Here is a 13,934-nt window from a genome sequence, read left to right as displayed (position 1 = left end):
GTCAAGGAGACATAGGTCAAAAAATAGTTTAGGATAGTTGTGCAGAGAGATGCACAGGGTCCCAGTGAGCTGGCATAGCTAGTTAGCTCTTATCACTGAGCCAGTCCTCAGTCCTCCTGTTTTCCTTCTTGCTTGTCACTATAGGGAGTGACATGAGAGCCGCATAGTCATTTATTTATGTATGTATGTATGTATGTATGTATGTATTTACTTATTTATTTATTTATTTATTTATTTATTTATTTATTTATAAGTAAGCTTCCCACCCAGCTTGGAGCCCAACGTGGGGCCCGAACTCATGACCCTAAGATCAAGACCTGAGCTGAGATCAAGAGTCTGAGGCAAGGGGCGCCTGGGTGGCTCAGTCGGTTAAGCGTCCGACTTCGGCTCAGGTCATGATCTCACGGTCCGTGAGTTTGAGCCCCGCATCGGGCTCTGTGCTGACAGCTCGAAGCCTGGAGCCTGTTTCAGATTCTGTGTCTCCCTCTCTCTCTGCCCCTCCCCTGTTCGTGCTCTGCCTCTCTCTGTCTCAAAAATAAATAAACGTTTAAAAAAAAAATTAAAAAAAAAAAAAAGAGTCTGAGGCTTAACCAACAGTGCTACCCAGGTGCCCCTAGAGCTGCATAGTTTTGAGGACTCAAAAGGCAGGAGGAAGGTAGCTGATTCAAGTTCTTAATGATGTGATCTGATCTGAGCCAGCCTTGGATCTTCTCTAGGGTGGCCTGGACTGGCCTCACCTCTGGACAGCCGTCCTAGCTTCATGTGGACCAGTTTACCCAACACATGTCAGAATGGAAGCCAAAATGGCAATGGGAGGTGAAAAGCTGGACTCCTCTCATCCAAGCTGGGAATTCCTTCATAGCCTCTGTGCTTCGTCTGACCTGGGACCTCCTCTCCTTACTGGAATCCTGGGCACAGCTCTTCCTGCTCAGCTATGGATGATCCTGGAGACCCAGTCTCAGGGCCCCTCAGGCATCCGGGCTCTGTCAGCTCCAGCTGAAGGGGGATCACAGACCCCAAAAGGCCAAGAGGACTAACAGCAACTCCTATCCACACTGGAGTCTGAGCCTTCCAGTGTTAATCACGAGCTCATTTTGTCTCCACAAAGATCCCGTGAAGAGTGAGGGGCCAGTATTATTTTACAGGTTAGGAAACTGAGGTCCAGGGGATAAGAGACCCCCTGAGGGTCACACAGTCACTTAGTGGTGGATCTTCTGATGGGAAATCCTATTTTCTCCTCCATCACTTTTCTAAGTTAAATGAACTTGGCCATCTACTGCCCCACCTCTTGTTAGAACCTGGATGGAGTTGGGGATAGGTGGTTGGAGCAAAGGGAAAATGTGGACCTGCGACATTTTAGAGAGGAGATGGCAGGACACAGTGAGGAGGTGGTCTGCGATTTTACAGTTGGGAAGGACCCCCGTACTGAAGGGTCTCCCTTCCCCCAAATCAAATGTCATCTTAAGGGAAAAGCAAGGATTGGGTCTCCATGGTGATGGGACCTCGATCCTTTTCTCCCTCCTCCTAGAAGAGAGGTTAGTGTTCACTCTAAGAACCAGCCTTGAGGATAATGGAGACTCAGGCCAAAAAGGAAGGGGTGGGTTCCAGGAAAGGGCAAAGTGGGCTGCCCGGACTTGGGCTAGAGGGCCACACGAGAAGACACCAGCCCCCCAGCTATGAAGTGGGGTACAAAAAGGAGTGAGTGTAGTGAGAGGGTCTTAATAGCACTCTGACGTAACCTGTTATAACAGCCGGTACTTCCTGAGCACTGTTCTGGAACTTTCCATGTATTGGCTCACTTGATCATCGTAACAAGCCTCGACATAGGTGCTAGGACTACTTCTGCCTTACAGAGGAGGAAAAGGTCAATGTCTTGCCCAAGCTCCTATAGTTAATAGGTGGTGGAGCTGAGATGAGGAAGCAGGCAGTCTGATTCCACACAGGTTTAACCACTATGTCGTTCTGCCTGTTAGAATTCCAAGGAACGGGGTTCTTAACCTGGGGCTTCAGGGAATATAAGCCCCCTATAATTTTAATTATGCACAAAAACTGTGCACCTATGCCTATATGCCCTGTTCTGAGCGAGAAGCCATGGCTTTGATCACATTTTCAGGGGTCAGAAACCTGTTGCCTTGCTCTTTCTTGGGACTAGGATACACCCCAACTCCCCCATCCCCATCTATCCCTCACCTTGTCCAGATGCCTTCCAACTGTATGTACATCAGGCCTTACAAACTCCCACCTGAGCTATGGTGGTAGCTTCCTGCATGGTCTCCCTAGTCCAAGCTCTCTTCCCTCTGTCCATTCTTTCTAACATGCCAACGGGATACTAGTTTCCATCATAAAAAAATTTCAGTCCTCTCAGTTGCTGAGGGATGACATATAAAATCCCCAGGGCCTGCAATGGCCTGGTGTGTGCCTCCCTGCCCTAGCTCATCTCTCAACCAATCTCCTAATCAATACCAATCCTTCTCCACCCCACTCGTTCTTCATGCCCTGGCTCACAGGCTGCCTCCTCTAAGAAGCCTTCCTTACTGCCCCAGGAGATCTTACCCAGAAGGTAAGAGAGCTTACCTTCTCTTTGGTCCCCTGCAATTTTGGCCTACTTCCATTATGACTTGGGTCTCTTATATACCTTGTATTGTCTTTAGGCTTCCCTCACACCTCTCTGCTGGATTTCAAACTCCTTCAGGGTGACAACTGTGGCGTTCCTTTTGTGAACTGGTACTTGGAATAGGACTTGAACACCGAAGACACTTAGCAAGCGTTTGTTGAATGACTTAATGCCATTTGTCAAGAGGGAGTATAAATGAATCTGCTTACTTCCCCAAATCCTGCAGTTGCTGGATGAGGAGACTCACCTTCTTAGGTACAAAGGAGGACGCACCTTGAGTGTGTGTGTGTGTGTGTGTGTGCACGTGTGTGTGTGTGCACGTGCACCAATGCCAGTGCATGTGTGTTTGGAGACAGCATGCTGCATTGACCAAGAAGTTAAACAAATCTTGGTTTGTATTTGACCCTGTTGCTAACTGGCTGTGTGACCGTTTGCGTTAAGTTACTTTTCTTCTCTGAAACTTAGCTGCCTCATCTATAGAAATGGGACAATATACCTTCCTTGCAAAGTTGCTGTGAGATTAACTGAATTAACGCATTGAAATGGCTAACTCCATGCCTGGCACGTTGGCAGGGACTCAACAATGTGGGTTCCCTTCCCCCCTACTTGAGTTGGCAAACATGTGCTGAGATTTGTTATGAGAACCACATGGTTTGAGTTTGTATCTATTTCAGCATGTTTGCAAATGCATTTTCCCCTAACTTGTATTTTTATTGTGCCAACAGTTGTATGTGAATCGGTGTGCTGATGTGTGCGTTTGTGTGTTTGTGTTTAGATTTTCCTTGGTATGGACATTGTGAGTCTCGCGTGGCCACGTTGGCAGTTGGGTGCTGTGTGAGCGTGTGTATGGAATGAAATGACTGTTGCGTGCTGCATAGTGGGTGGGGGTGCTGAGCGTCTGGGCTGGGGGAGGGCTGATCTGTTTGTGTGGCTTTGTGTGCGTGAAGGTTGTGCAGACCAGCGCTACTGATAGACCATTCTGTGTTGATGGAGGTGTTTTCTATCCACTCTGTGCGATGGAGTAGCCACTAGTAACCTGAGGCTTTGAGCACTTGGAATGTGGCTAGTGAAACTGAGGAACTGAAGTTTTTTGTATTTAATTTTAATTAATTTGAATGTAAATAGCCATGGGTAGACTAGACAGGAACCTCAAGACTTGTTCTCCACAGACCAAGTGGTGTGCAACCCCCTCCGTCTTATCCCAGAAACCCATCTATGGGGCACTGACCCCAGCAGGTAAGTGGACCCGCTGGAGCCCCGCCCCCCCGCGCGCGCGCGTGTGCGCCCGTGTGCGCGCCCGTGTGCGTGTGTGTGCGACAGTCTGAGTCGTACAGAGGGGGCTGCTGCAGCCTCCCCCCGCCCTCCAAGTCCCCAGGAGAGCAGTGAATCAGCCTGACAATGAGGTGAGTCATTCATGAACTGCTCGGCCGACCCAGCAGGCGGGAAGCAAACGTCAGCCAGCCTCCCAGCCCTACCCCCTACAACCCCCCAGTGGGATCGCTCAACCCCACGCACTGCAGATGTTGAAGAAACTGACGCGGGCGAATCAAGGCACCAAAGCTCATCTCCTCAGCCCCTCCCTCTGGTTTGCAATCCATTCATCCCCCAGCCCCTTTCTCCCGTCGGGTGGCGGGTGGCCTTATGAGTCATCTCAAGATCTACGCCCCCAATCCGACACCCACCTGCTCTAGCCTCTCCCAGTTGGTCTTCCTCCAAGGTTGGGGGAGGGGGAGGGGAAAGGAGGCTGGACCCCTGGTGGGGTGCCAGGGTCCGCCTTTGGAAGCCAGACTGACCCACTCAGAGCTGTGGGGGTGGGCAGGACTCTGGGCAGGCTGCAGCTGGCTGGATCTTGGAGAGCTGGCATCCAGCTTGCTTGGAGGAGCTTCAAGAGGAACAGGGGGTGGCAGGGAAGGAGTTCCCGAAGTGTGCTGCCTCGAGCACCTGTGGCTGGTGGGGGGAAGGGGGGGCAAGAGTATTCCTCTGGTTTCCAAGGAAGTCCTACATGGTGTCTCCCCAGTATCCCCAGTACCTGACAGTCTTCAATGCCTGGTAGCTTCTCTCCTCTGCATCCCCCCCCCCCCCCCCCCGCTTGTTCCCCCTGTCACCTATACACCGCCACTCCCACGTCAGCCTTCAGCCATCAGTCGTCTTCTCTTGTACTGAACCCCCTACCTGAGGCTTCTGACTTGGACAACGGGTCCCATGGTAGTGTCACTTACTGGGTCGGAAAATACTATCCAAAGCCTTAAAAATGTGTAGACCCTTTGACAAAACAACTCCACTTCTAAGAATTTATCCTAAGAAAATAATAATTGAAGGGCGCTTGGGTGGCTCTGTTGGTGAAGCGTGGGACCCTTGATTTCAGCTCTGTGCTGACAGTGAGAAGCCTGCTTGGGATTCTCTCTTTCTGCCTCTCTCTCTGTCCCTCCCCTGCTCACACTCTGTCTCTCCCAAAATAAATTTTAAAAACTTAAAAAAAAAAAAAAAAAAGAAATTGTGGCTTTATACAGGAGAAAAAAACGATTTATTAAATGTTTAAAAAAGCAATTTGTGGGCACAGTCATGGGAATTAATTGTAAGTGGGTACTTATTGGGGTGATGACAATGTTTTAAAGCTGGATTTTTGTGATGGTTGTACAACGTGGTAAATTTACTAACAAATATTGACTTGTACACCGAACATGGGTAACTGTTATGTTATGCAAATTGTACTTAAAAGTGCTTAAAAACTCCTGATAAAAGCCATTTCCTGGGCTGTCTGCCATTAAGGTCAGTCTTCCAAGGGGATCTGGGGCGTGGATGCCAGATAAAATAAAGGACACCCACTTAAATTTGAATTTCAGATAAGGAATAATCTTTTAATATAAGTATAAAAATGAATAAGTTAAAAAGTTATGAACTTAATATAATAAGTATACAAAATTATTCTTTCTTTATCTGAAATTCAAATATAACTGGGCATCCTGTATGTATTTTTATTTGCTAATTCTGGCTACCCTCGCCTGGAGTCCTTGCTCCTGCAGGTTTCCTGGAGCAGGGAAACAGACTTGGGGGTGGATATCTGGGCTTGCACCCCCACCCATCCCCAGGGCAATTCTATAAAGCCTGGGAGTGTGAAATGGGGAGCTCAGGAGCCAGAAACAGCAAGGTGAGAGAGGGTGGGGAAGGAGTCATTTCCGGTGAGGAAGGTGAGTACTTTGCCCAGGGAATGGGAGTGGCCAGTAGCCTATCAACCACCTCAGAACCCTGGAGTGGTAACTCCGAGGTTGCAGGGGGAGGAGGGGCTTACCTGGAGCCTAGCCGGCCAGCCTTTCACACAAGTACTGGGCGTCAGGCCCCAACAACGCAGTGAGGAGGATGTTGTCCGTCTAAAACAGATTGGAAGAGTTTTAAGTACGTTTCCAAGTTCATGGCTAGGAAGTGGCCAACTGGGTCTTTATACTCCGTCTTTGGGGTGGAATCCAATGGTTAAAACAAGCAAGCTCTGGGTTCCACAAACCTGGGCAATAGCTGCACCCAGAATAGCCTTTGTTTTTACTTTATTTTATTTTTTTAAGTTTATTTATTTATTTTTAGAGAGAGAGCACGAGCAAGCGAGGGAGGGGCAGAGAGAGGGAGAGACATAATCCCAGCACTGTCCGTGCAGGCCAAGCAGGCTCCCTGCTGTCAGATCACACATGACCTGAGCCAAGATCAAGTGAGATCATGACCTGAGTGATCATGACCTGAGTGAGATGACCTGAGCCAAGATCAAGACCCAGACGTTTAACCAACTGAGCTACCCAGGCGCCCCAGAATAGTCTTTGTTTTTAAACAAATGCCTAGCTTGTCGTAGGAGCCATGACGCTAGCTTTCCCCAGGCATGGCTGTTGCTGAGTGTGGAGACAGGGGTCTGGGCCAGGGAGGCATCTTCACTTACTGGGTTTGTGGCTTTTGGCAGGTTTGTTAAGTCTCTTGAACATCATCTTTTTTTTTTTTTTTTTAGATAGAGAGCAGGTGAGAGTGAGAGAGACTCTTAAGCGGGCTCCACGCTCAGCATGGAGCCCGATGCGGGGCTTGATCCCAGGAGCCTTGGGATCATGCCCTGCACCGAAACCAAGAGTCGGATGCTCAACCAACTTAGCCACTCAGGCGCCCCTCCTGAACCTCATCTTAAAAGTGAGCTAATAACAATCACACCTACCTATGGGTCAGAGGATGACACCGAATGGTACAGGGAAAGTCTGTTGTCTGCTGCTCTGTCTGCCAGGCAGAATGGACGTGCCAGAGACCCTGCTGCTTAAGGATGATGGAATGTGCCTTCCAGACATATGAATCAAGGATTTCCTGCGGAGGTCCTGGGTCCTCAAGGAGTTTCCTGGAGAAAGATGACAGAGCTGTCTCCGCCCGTTTGGGGAAGACCCCCTCAAAGCTGGGGAGACCTCACCTGGTGCTGTACCCAGAGAGCCTGGGTTGTGCCCTGGCCTGCCACATACTGGTTGCTCAACCTCCCTGGTCCTCCTCTCCTTGTCTACAAGATGGAGTTCATAATATCGGCCTTGTAGAGTTGTGAGAACGAGAACATAGGAGACAAGGCCCTTCAAAAAGGAAGTCGCTCGACAAATATTTACAAAAAGGGGGGGCGAAACGTATGTCACCTGAAGACTGTTTGCTGGAGGGAAGGCAATTAGGCCGGGTTTTGAGTGGTGATAGTCCTTGCCCCTCCACATAGCATGTAAGTCCATGTCTTGTTCTCTTTTGTTTTATGACCTTTGGGCCAAGAGGGTCTTCCAGAATCAGAGGGTCCAAACCTCCAATCACAGAGGGGAAACTGAGGCTCAGAGAGAGCAGATGATGTGCGTGAGCTTCTAGGCCAACCTGACCTGTGTCTCCCGGACTCCCTCCTTCCCCACTGCTCCATCTTGTTTTCTGGGGCTCTGTTGTTTCCAAAGGATCATAAAGTTCTGAGAGGGCAGGCACATTTGCATACTCTGTTCCCTCCCAAACACCCATGCTCTGCCCAGAGAAGAGCTTCTGGAGGAACCTGCGGACATGTGGGATGTGACTGACCACAGCTGTCACTTCCAGTCTTGTGTTCATGTGGCCTCGACTCTTGAGCAGGCAGAGAGTAGCCCTGTATAGTCCAGGAAATCCCGGGCCTCATCTCCAGGTCCCAGCAGTGATGTGGGGGAGAGGATAGGCTTCCTTTTCAGCCATCCCCCTGGACCTCCTACTCTTCTTGCTGTTAGAGGGGTAAGAAGGTTCTGTGTGAACCGCTCCAGGCTCGTGGGGGAACCTGGGCTAAGAAGCATTGTCTTCTGTGCTAGGCCTTCTGGTCACCTGCTGTCCCTTAGCAGGTACCTACCTGGCTGCTGTGGGAGGCTCTTGGTAGATGTGACCAGAGGTCTGGCAGAGAAGCTGCTCTCTCCACCCCCCCCCACTCTTTTTAAGTTTATTTATTTTGAGAGAGAGAGAGAGAGACAGAGAGAGACAGAGAGAGGCAGAGAGAGAATCCTAAGCAGGCTCTGTGCTGTGAGCACAGAGCCCGACATAGAACTTGATCTCACAAACCATGAGATCATGACCTGAGCAGAGATCGAGTCAAACGCTTAACCCACTGAGCCACCCAGGTGCCCCTCTGCTCGTTCTCTTTGTGTGTGTGTGTGTGTGTGTGTGTGTGTGTGTGTGTGTGTGAATGCACCATGACAAATTGTGGTAGCTGCGCCCAGAGCAGTCTATTTTTTTTTTAATGTTTATTCATTTTTGAGAGGGGTTAGCGGCAGAAAGGGGAGACACAGGATCTGAAGTGGACTCTGTGCTGACAGGAGAGAGCCCAATGCCAGGCTTGAACTCATGAACCACGAGATCATGACCTGAGCTGAAGTTGGACGATTGACCGAGCCACCCACGCGCCCCCAGAACAGTCTATTTTAAGCAAATTCATGGGGCCTGAGTGGCTCAGTCAGCTAAGTGTCTGACTCTTGATTTCGGCTCAGGTCATGATCTTGTGGTTTTGTGAGTTTGAGTCCCACGTCAGCCTCTGCGTGCTGACCATGCTGAGTCTGCTTGGGATTCTCCCTCTCTCGCTCTCTCTCTGCCCCTCACCCACTCACGCTGTCTTTGTCTCTCTCACAATAAATAAATAAGCTTAAAAAAAAAAAAAACAAATTCATAACTTAATCTATGAGCCATGATGCTGGCTGGCTTTCCCCAGGCTTGGTCATTACTGAGTATAGAGACAGGGACCTGCTCCTGATCTCTGGTCCAGGAAGGCAGGAGCTGGGTGGCGTAGGAAGGGACAGAAAGTGTTGAGGGCCAGGTAACACTCAAGTGAATGACTGAGGCTCTCACCTCCAGCCAGGCCTTCTTGGTTTTGGTTTTGTTTTTGTGAGCTACAACTGTAGAATTGTTGGCTCGCAGAGCTGGAAAAATCCTCGGAAGTTAGCCATCCAATCATACCATTTTACCGATGAGGAAACTGGCAGAGGAATGGCAGCTTGCCAGGCACCTGTCACTCTTCCCCCAAAACATCTCAGTCAAGATGACTCTTCCTGGATGCTGGCCTGAAAGCAGTTCCCTTCAGCCCTAAGCCCAGAGAAGAGGGCCCTAGGGGAGAGGAAGGAAGGGCAGGAAGAAGGAACTCCTTTTCCATCCTTCCTTCTCAACTTCACCTTGTTGGACCATCCAGAAAAGTCTCTAGCTGGAAGGAAGGGAATCCAGTCCAACCCTCTAATCCTACAGATACACAAGCAGAGGCCCAGAGAGAGGAAGGGACTTATTCAGGGTCACATAGAGAGACCTGAGCCAAACTCAGGCATCCTGGGGGCAGTTTTCATTATATTCTGCACAACTCAGTCCTCAGTGATGCCTTTGCTTTGTGCCTCAGGGCACATGAATTGTTTGCCCTGAAATAAACTCTTCTGCCCCTAGAACAACATTGTAAACAGCCCAAGGGCAGGACTTAAAGCATCTCAGGGAATGAAGGTCCAGCCCAAACTTTGAAGTCCAGCTTTATGCTGGATGTGGTCACATCTGCCATCACATCTAATTTGGAATTCACAGAATGTCAGAACTGAAAGAGACCTTAGAGAACAGAAGTCCAAGTCCTGTTTCCCAGATAAGGACACGAAGGTCCAGAGGGAAAATGACTCATCCAGCAACACACCGGGATAGAGCTGATCGTAGGACCCAGATTGTCTCACTTCCTGTCCTGTTTTCTTATTTTTTTGTGCAGTCCCCACAGTACCTTGCACTGTGTTAGCCTCATAACCTTTCAATATGCTCAATAAGTTCTTGCTGGATGGAATAGAAACAAGGTGCCTTATGTACAAATCACCCTTGGTAATTGACAAAAGACTTAAAGAATGTACATTTCCTTTGATAAATATCTAGTAAATATCTATTGCTTGGGCTTATCAGCTCACTTTTCCCTTGTTCTATATTATTTTCTGCCGGAGGCCATATTTAGGCACAATTGGACTATTTCCACCCCAGGCACTCTTTGGAGGCCAGCAAGACCACTTAAGCGCTCCTCCACCATAGACTGGAACTGACCAGAGCCTCTGGAATCCTGTCTGTGGATCTGAGGATTTCTACTGCATAAGAAATTCTGGGTGAGAGTTTGGAAGTAAGGGTGCCCTGTCTGTTCCCCAGGAATGCTAACCTTATCTTTTTAAATTTGTATTAGTTTTTTTTAAATTTATTTTTAAGTAATCCCAACACCCAACATGGGGCTTGAACTCACAACCCTGAGATCAAAAGTCATCTGCTTTACTGACTGAGCAGCCGACCAGGTGCCCCTAGGCTATGCTAACTTTGGAGGGCCTAGGCCTGGGTGAGCCAGAGGGGTGTGGCAGCAGCGGGTGCTATCAGTTCAGGAGTGTCCACTGATCACGGAGGAAGCTTGTTCTGTCTCCTGGTCCAGGTACTGGCCAGGGCGTTTCTCATGATTCCAAATGGGAGTTGCAACTCCCATAGCCCTTAGCAACGTTGTTCGCCATCCTTATTCTTCTCCCCTGATGCTTCTTCTTCTTCTTTTTTTTTTTTTTTAAATTTTTTTAACGTTTATTTATTTTTGAGACAGAGAGAGACAGAGCATAAACGGGGGAGGGTCAGAGAGAGGGAGACACAGAATCCGAAGCAGGCTCCAGGCTGTCAGCACAGAGCCCGACGCGGGGCTCGAACTCACAGAGTGCAAGATCGTGACCTGAGCCGAAGTCGGCCGCTCAACCGACTGAGCCACCCAGGTGCCCCTGATGCTTCTTCTTAAAGTCCAGTAGCGCTGCCAACCTGTCAGGCTAATAGGTTAAATGTCCAGCTCTCCTCCAAGATTGATTTCCTTCCTACCAAGGGGCCAAATTCACTATTGGATCCCAGGGACAGAAGTTCCCTAATCATCTACTAGGTTCTATCTGCAGGCTCATTCTACATTGGGAAACTGAGGCAGCATTTGAGACAGACCCCTGATCCCTGTTTCCATGGTGAATGGTCTTAGCAAGGGCCTACTCTAGGGACTCATAACAAAAGACAGTTTTATTTTCTGTGAGGAACTCTAAGTTCCTTAAAGGCAGATTCGTTTCTGTATCCCCAGCACCTACCACAGGTACTCAAAAACATAATGTAGAGTGAGTGCAGGATTATTTAACCCCTGCTTACCTGAGAAGGGGAAATCTGAGGGCTCCTCGTGGTGAATTCTTATAACCCCTGGGGCATTTGGCCCCTGGGGAACCGAGGTGATAATCTCAGGGGCATCTGGAGGAGACACCTACAGTGCTGGGAGCCCAGCCCCTTCGGGCCTTGTCCCTTGTATTTGGGAGACAGACGGACCTGAGTTTGAATCCCAGTTCTTGCCTGTGTGAACTCTGTGACGTTGGGCGAGTCAGCTCAGCTTTGCTGCGCCTCAGTCCCCTCGTCTCTGGAATGGGAAGGGCCTAGCCAAGGTGCTCTGTGACAGTTATTGACATCTATGATCCCACATGGGGAGATTCTTTCCCTGTGTTCTGAGATCTTGAGAGAAGAAATTCTAGAGTCTTCAGTATCCCGAGGCCTTGACTGAGTACCTGCTATGTGCAGGGTTCAGTGCTAGGTACTGGGAAAGCACAAAGAAATATGATCTTATCTCCTTTCTCAAGTGGCTTATACTCTTTTTGGGTAGGCAAAACATGCACTGGGAAAGCAAAATCCCAACCCAATCCAGCCCAACCCAACCGCCCTAGAGACAACATAAGGTTGATCAAGAGTAACAGCAATTGGGTGGCACCATCTTTATGGGGTGGAGGCAAGAGGATCCCTGTCTTGGAGCGACAGGGGATGACCTGGGCGGGGGGGGGGGGGGGGGGGGTTGGTCTTTCTGCCTAGAGTCCATTGTCTAGTCAGAATGTGCTTCCTTTGGCTTAATTTTTTTTTTTTAATTTTTGTAACATTTATTGATTGAGAGATCGAGTGGGGGAGGGGAGTGAGAGGGGGAGACACAGAATCTGAAGCAGGCTTTGTGCTCTGAGCTGTCAGCACAGAGCCTGATGTGGGGCTCGAACTCACGGAGTGCAAGATCATGCCCTGAGCTGAAGTCCAACACTTAATGGACTGAGCCACCCCGGTGCCCCAATTTTTTTTATGTTTATTTACTTTGAGAGGGAGAGAGAGAATCCCAAGCAGGCTCCAAGCTGTCAGTGCAGAGCTCCATGTGGGGCTCAGTCTCATGAACCGTGAGATCGTGACCTGAGCAGAGATCAAGAATCTGATGGCTTAGCTGACTGAGCACCCAGCCACCCCAGCTTAATCTTTTAATACTCATTCATTTCACTCAACAAATATTCATTAAGTCTTTTTGTTGTTGTTCCAGGCACTGTGCTGAGAGGAAATGTAGGGTTTCTGCACTCAAGAAGCTTACAGTTTAGGGGAAGACACGGACACTGAACCAATAATGCCATAAATAGGTGCATATTTGCAAGTTGCTATCAGGGTCAGTTAAAGCATATAGAACAAGGGGAATTAATTTAGCTTAAGAACCAAAGAAGGCCACTTTCAGGAAGTGATATTTTATTGAGTTCTATGGATGAGTAAGAGTTAGCCAGGCAAAGAGAAGAAGGGAGTGGAGCATTCCACAAATTAAAAAAAAAAAAAAAAAAAAAGCGTATGCAAAGGCCCTGAGGAGCAAGGGGCACACAGTTCAAGAACATAAGAAAAAGCCAGCTAAAGGAAGAAAGGTGAGGTGGGTAGGGACCAGATCATGTAGAAGCTTCTAGGCTGTTTGCTTTTTTCTCCAAGTATGAAGAAAGGGCTGGCTGCAGCAAAATCCCCTGGGGTACTTATAATATTTGTGGTCCCATCCCCACTGACAAAGGTAATTTGTAGGTACCCCAAAGTTTGGAAACCACTTTTCTGGGCCAGATACAGATTTCAGTGACAAAAATGGAAAGGTTTTAAGCCCTCCCTCTATTAGATGTGTGTTCTGAAGGGGTCACCCTGGCTTTGGAAGAACACTGGGATGGAGGCAGGGAATGGACCTGTCATGGAGGCAGCTAGTATTTCAGGTGAGGTATGATTTGTTTTAGACCAAGGGGTGGGGTTAGAGATGGGTCAGAGTGGACTGATTCCCGAGACACTTTGTAGGAAGAACCTTTATCATTCATTACAGAAACATTTATTTCGGTCATTTACTTTTTCTGATTAAGCAAATCAGATATACAGAAAAACTTCGGCTATACAGAAAAAGATGAAGAAAGCAAAGGTAAATATTTAGGTATATATTATTTTAGGCTTTTTTATACGCATACGTATTCAGACATATGGATCTAGTTTGTCGTGTACAATAATGAAACAGTTCTGTAATGCTGGATCAATGATTTTCTTTTTTTTTTTTCTTTTTAAAAAATTTTTAACGTTTATTTATTATTGAGAGACAGAGAGACAGAGCATGAGCAGGGGAGGGGCAGAGAGAGGAGAAGACACAGAATCCGAAGCAGGCTCCAGGCCAGAGCTGTCAGCACAGAGCCCCACGGGGGGGGGGGGGGGGGGGGGTCGAACTCACAAACCAGGAGATCATGACCCGAGCCGAAGTCAGACGCCCAACCCACTGAGCCACCCAGGCATCCCCGGATCAATCATTTTCAAGAGAACAGTGTGTATCGTGTGCATCTTTCAGGTCAACATAGACGTGCATAATTTTTAATGGCTGGATGGTATGCTGCTTAGTGGGTGTATGCCAGTTCCCTACTGATGACTAGTTAGGTTGTTTCCAACTTTTCACATTATTATAAAGAACCTTCTTACCTCTGTACATATTTTTGAACGCAATTCCTATTTCCTCAGAACAAACTTTTGTTAGTGAAATTACCGGTCA

At 48.4% G+C, this 13,934-nt stretch overlaps 1 long non-coding RNA gene across 1 annotated transcript; it reads left to right on the top strand.

Annotated features, from left to right (window-relative positions):
- The first annotated feature begins 3,911 nt into the window (after window positions 1–3,911).
- LOC132687566 (uncharacterized) lies at window positions 3,912–7,568 on the top strand. Its single transcript, XR_009614188.2, has 2 exons — window positions 3,912–4,017; window positions 6,600–7,568. It is a non-coding gene; the product is annotated as an uncharacterized LOC132687566 (long non-coding RNA).
- Window positions 7,569–13,934: the final 6,366 nt, after the last annotated feature.

The sequence above is a fragment of the Panthera onca genome, chromosome E1 (genome assembly GCF_046562875.1).
Source record: "Panthera onca isolate mPanOnc1 chromosome E1, mPanOnc1 haplotype 2, whole genome shotgun sequence".
Classification (NCBI taxonomy): Eukaryota; Metazoa; Chordata; class Mammalia; order Carnivora; family Felidae; genus Panthera; species Panthera onca.
Note: the sequence above shows the minus strand (reverse complement) of the source record. Positions and strands in the feature narration are given on the sequence as shown.